The 5,891-nt window shown below is 31.4% G+C and overlaps 1 long non-coding RNA gene across 2 annotated transcripts; it reads left to right on the forward strand.

Annotated features, from left to right (window-relative positions):
- Positions 1-268: 268 nt before the first annotated feature.
- On the forward strand, positions 269-5,605 carry LOC139840356 (uncharacterized). Of its 2 annotated transcripts, none has more exons than XR_011757379.1 (7): positions 269-712; positions 810-904; positions 1,155-1,293; positions 2,244-2,328; positions 3,322-3,431; positions 3,732-3,832; positions 5,085-5,605. It is a non-coding gene; the product is annotated as an uncharacterized lncRNA (long non-coding RNA). The 2 variants fall into 2 exon arrangements; XR_011757380.1 differs by having other exon boundaries at positions 269-459.
- The last annotated feature ends 286 nt before the right edge of the window (positions 5,606-5,891 follow it).

The following is a 5,891-nucleotide window of genomic DNA, read 5'->3' on the forward strand; positions in this document are numbered from 1 at the left end:
TATATATATATATATATATATATATATATATCGCGTGATAATTATCTTATGTGTCAATTTCTGGTTAATTACAGTCACCTATCAACTTCACCTTTACTTCTGCCATGTATCAGTCTATTAGTTATCTTCTATATTATTAATTCGGTAGTGTAATTCCACGTGGCTCGGCCACATTAATCCTCAACAAATACTTTTTTCTCATAATTTTGAATTAAAAAATTGGTTAATTTTGTATAGCTGACGGGTGTCCTAATCAATCACACACGGATTAAATCAAACTATTTTTCTCTCTCTTCAAACCGTCGCTCTCCTAAACAAAGATTCACCCTAAATTAGGGTTACCTTCGATTGCATCCGCCACCGATCAAATCTCATTCAAAAAGATCGATAAATTAAATCGCCGTTCATCAACCCTGAGTAGGCATCGATGTTAATTGGGATAATTGGAGGTGTTTTCAGGTAATCGATTTTAGGTTTCTATACTACTCACGTTATCAGATAAAAGCATTGTAAATGCTAATACATCTCATGATTTGATTCAACGGTCTGTTAATCCACAAAAATTGTTCATCAGCAAACAATTAATTATCACTTTAACTGATAATCGATCTACACAATACGTATTTTGACTTTTTTGTTTGGCGTGGACAAAATTGCTGTAAATCTGGAGTAATATAAACAACCAAATCGTGATGTTGTTTTCGATTATAAGGTTTGTTAACTGTAATTTACACAGTTTCGTATTGGTGATACTAATTTTTTTTTTTCATTTACTCTTTCCGATACGTATCTAATTTATGCACTTACAGGTTCATGTGTATACGGTTTATCATTGTTATGAGCGATTCATCGACTTTTTTGAGTGAGATAGATTTCGACGATGCAGGACTCTTTCGTTATATTGGTAATATGGTTTAAAAGTTTTTCAATTTATCTATTCCATTTACAAGATTATCTGTCCAAACGGATTATCGCACATTGTGTTTAGGGTTTTAATTGTGTCAAGATCTGAATTTTGTTAAGCTTGGATGGTTTTGTGACTGTTGTTTGACTTTTCTTCGTGTAAAGATCTGAACTTTAATGAGTTTGGATTGTTTTGTGATGAGTTTGATTGTTTTAGTATATGGTTCTGATTATTATAACTGATTTTGCAGAGATCATCATTGGTTACTGGGGTTGTATTAGCTCATGCACCAATTGCTTTCTTACTAAATTCATTTCTGGAGATTCATCAGAATTGGTTAGTTAGCATTGTAGTTTGGGCAGAAAGTTTCTGAAAGACACTCTGTTGAGGTAATTCAATTCATGCTGGATGAAAATAATGTGACTGATATGATAATATTAATCCGATAAGAACATAACATAAATAATGTGACTGATATGATAATAATAGTTTAGTATGAGATCAATGAAATGAAACATATTCTATAATCTAACATTCATGAAATAGAAGGTTTTGCAGCTGTTGAACATAATCTTGAAGCTATCTGCCATATTGCAAGTGTAGTAATAATATTGACACTGCCTTTATATTCCTTTCATAATGTGTCCCACATTTACTAATGTCATGGTAAACACATGTCAAATGTATTATAAGGTCAATTGATGATGATGATGATGATGATACTATCCCTTTTTTCTATCCTTTTATTCACATTACTTGCTACAAGTGATAAGATGGGTGGGTGGGTCGGGTCAAAATTACCAAGTAAGAGTTGAATATGTCTTATTTATAATAATAAATGTTAATGTTAATGTTATTGGTGGTGGTTGATTCATGACAAAGAAACATGAAAGTATAAACATGAAAGTAGAAATATATTATATATTCAAACTTCAATTGTTTATTAAGTATGTTATTGATGATATGAAGTTGTTATTATGATTAGGTTTTGATTTTGAAAGAAAATGATTGTCAGTTGAAAGAATATAGTTAAAAGTGTAATTGTCGTCTATTTTGATTCTTTGACCTGTTTGGACCATTTTGTCTCAAATGGAGTTTTTGTTAATTTTGACACCTCCTCTATGCTATATTAATCGAAACTGAAGGGTTTTGTATTTTGAAAATAAGTTTTGAGTTAATTTCGGTTAAAGTGGAAATTTATGACCCATTTGGGTTATAAGGCCTTACTTTGACCGTCTCTTTAATGTATCGAGCATGAACTAGGGTTTAATTGGGAAGAAATTCGGATAGTTGAATAACTGATTGGTTCTCAGTCTTTTTGTATACGTCTTTGCTGTAGAAGTGGAGCATGGAAGCAAGAAAATCACATCTTATTAAGGGAGGGTTGGTAAACTTTTAAATAGAAGGTCGAAGCAACGAATCAGGTAATAATTTCCATATGAGTTATGTTAAATATATGATGTTTTTCTGTCTTTTAGGCTAATCGATTTATTATTAAAATATTTTACAAATCCAAGATTCACTTCGAATGTATAGCTCTAAGTTGCAGCCAACTGAATAAACCTGCAATTTAATGCCCATTTGGACCCTTTTAAACTGTTAGGTGATTTTGGTGTCAACGTGGGTAATGATCAATTTGGACACATCCACTTTGTTCCACTAAGTATGTTCGCAAATTTTGATGTTTAAAATATGAGTTTTAGGTATATTTTCGTTAAGGTTTTTATTTTGACCCGTTTAAAAAAAATTGTGCATAAGTCCACCTGTTTGGGTAATTTCTAGAATTTTAAATTAACAACACTTCTAAAATGTGAACTCCGAGCTGTGGACTGATTTTGGATCATTCAGGTATATTGAATAAAAATTTGGGCCGTCAACCAATTTTGGTTTCATTGTTGGTAAAAGGTGTCAAAATAACTCTCGAGTCTACTTTGCATTTTTGTAAGTTAACAGTGGTTAAGTTTTGATGTAAACTAATAATTGGGATAAAAAGTATGTTCGACAAGCTTCAAAATGATATACGATACGTTTGGGTTTGACAAGTCTAAACCGATTTTTAACGAGTGTCAAAAGAAGACGTTGCAACTGCAGAAACTAAATACTGGATTTTTTTCAGTCACTAATAGCAAGTGCATTTTTTGACTTTTTGGATTGTTTTCGTAAAGTCACAACTTTCGAGCCGTGATTTATTTTATATTATTTTCCTTTGTTCGAGTCGTATATGATGTGTTGCATTCTTAAAGGTAGAAAATCTCAGTTTTATTAATTCAATTAGTTGCTATGTTTTGTGTTGTTCAGGTATGATGTTTATAAGTTTGAACTTAATTCTAATTGTTTTTAGTGTATATGCAGGTACAATATGTAATTAACTGATTTATAGGGTTTATGATACCACATGTTTTTTCTGAAACTTGCAGATGATATAGTATGGCTACACATTTGATAAATTATAGGTCAGACATACAGAAGGATGTATTCGAAATCCAGGAAAGGAAAAGGTGATCCTGAATAATATGTTTCAAAACATGTATGCCAATAACCCATTTGAGGTATGTTTTCAATATACCCTTACAAAATTTCATCACTTTAGTCGCAAAATTAGCGTCAATTTGATGACTATGTTCCAGAAACCTGCAAAATAAAACTAATGAATTTCATATGAAGCTTTCTAATTTTGTCGAAAATCAATTTCTAATCAGGAAAGATTTCTAAACAGACAAACCCGTGCTTATTTGATTTGTGTAATTCTGGTGTTTTTTGTTCAATTGTTGACCAAAACCCATGCTAATTAGGAATAAATGATTGACTTATCATTTTATAATATTAGCTTGAAGAGAAGTGGTAAAGGAAAGAGACCTGGAAAGGGTGGAAACAAATTCATGAAAAGTGTTGATCTCGGATTTAAGACTCCTAGAGAGGCTGCTGAAGGTATGTTTATAACCTCTTTTTATAAGTACTATCTACTATATATGTTGGTTGTTTGTATATTATATTATTAGGATACTGAGTTGTTCAACCTACTGAGGTAATTTGTAGTTATAGGATTGTTACCTTTAAATACTTAAATATGGGTCATCTATGATATCTTTGATAATTACTTTTTTTTTAATTAGTAATTACTGCAAATAAAATTATTATTTCAACAATATTAGTTGTGAAGCTCCCTCTGTCAGATGTTAATTATTCAGTTGGTAATTTTTTAATACTACATTTGAAACTGAAATTGAATCGTTGATGATCGATGCCTAAAAAACTTTGACCTGTGTTTGATTCTGTACATCTTCACATGTTCTAATGTTGCTTTGGTAGAGTTATTTAAGGAATAATGTGTTAATCTTTGCTATTGTTTGTTTAAATCATAACTATATTGTGTGTTTATATTAAAGCAAGTATAAGTATTTAGTTGTCAATAACATATATAATTATTGATTGAATTGGAACTGTATCACACAAGTTGTCTGCATGTTGAATAAGTATTTGTCTTCTCTGAAGATAAAACTAAGAATGCATATGTAATTATATGTTTTATGTTAATGCATCTAAAGTCTAAACCAACAACAACATTTAGATGGCTATCATTAATCAATATAATATAATGATATTCATTATGCTCCATTTTATTGAGAGGCTTAATTTCAACAAGTAGTTAAGGCCAACTTATTATCACAAATATTTATTAAGATTCACATGGTTCATCTAATTGGCACAAAGATTAGTTGCACATTTTGAGCGGGATTTGCATATATGCTATATGATCACATCTTTCAAACCGCTACGAGTAGATGTGTGTTGTCATCCATCTATTTGGGAGGACCAAAAAATATTTGGCTCTTCTTTTATAGTTGATTAATTTTCATACTCATTGTTTCATAAGTACCATCTTATGAAGTCAATACATGTCAACTAAGTATGAGTACTTATAGGACTGAAAACTAAGCCTGTAAAACTGCTCGAGTTGGGTCAAGAAGAGCCAAATAGGTTTGAATAAAAACGGGTCATGGGTCGATCGGGTCTAAAATTCAAACGGTCGAACGGGTCAAGTACAAACTAGTTGGGTCGGGTAAAATTACTGTTTGACATGTTAGACTCTATTTGACCATATTGAGCATCCAGTAAAATTACTACTTTGTAAGCTTTTTGTTTTTTATTCGACTCATGTTAGTATTTATTAACTTGGCAGTGGCAAAAATGTGAGGAAGGCTCAACCACAAGTAGATCTTAAAACACTAATGTGTGTTTGGTAGGTGGGACAACAAGGAAGTGACAAGTAGTGATGGGTATATGACGCTTCAAACCAAAATTTGACTTTGCTTTCATAAATCAAAGAAGCAAAAAAACATCTGGTGAAAGTGAATGCACATCATTCGTTGCCAGTTGCCACCATATCTAATGGGTTCCAAAACAATGGCCATCAAATGCCCATAAAATGTGAGCGCGATACCTTTTACCAATGGCTATCAAAAGCTTATAATTGTTACTAATTTTCTGCATAAAGTTGCAATGACAATCAATAAAAATCAAGGACAATCTATATCACACGTTGGTTTATTTCTTCTAAAACCAATCATGGACAACTTTAAATGGTTCGTATTACTTTAAAATCTATTTATAACTTTTTAGTATTTTGTTAATCAATTTTAATACTTTATAACATGTACATTGTTTAAAGGACGAAACTGGAGATGTTAATGGACCGGATCAAGAGGATAAATTGTCATGTATGATCATATACGTCTAATAATTTTAATGTTATTACTACTGCTACATACCATTCAACATTGATTCATATCATTCACATGAAGGATATATAAAAGGTTTTGTCACCGTTCGAGCAATGTATGTAACTATCAACAATCACAACTTAGTTTCATTACGAGTCCCCGTGACACGCACCGCCCACAGTCTCATAAATATAAAGCTCTGATTATCAATAATGTTGGTGGTGTGTTTTGCTATTATCGTATTTAGTAGTCTTAATTTATAGGTT

The sequence above is a fragment of the Rutidosis leptorrhynchoides genome, chromosome 4 (genome assembly GCF_046630445.1).
Source record: "Rutidosis leptorrhynchoides isolate AG116_Rl617_1_P2 chromosome 4, CSIRO_AGI_Rlap_v1, whole genome shotgun sequence".
Taxonomy (NCBI): Eukaryota; Viridiplantae; Streptophyta; class Magnoliopsida; order Asterales; family Asteraceae; genus Rutidosis; species Rutidosis leptorrhynchoides.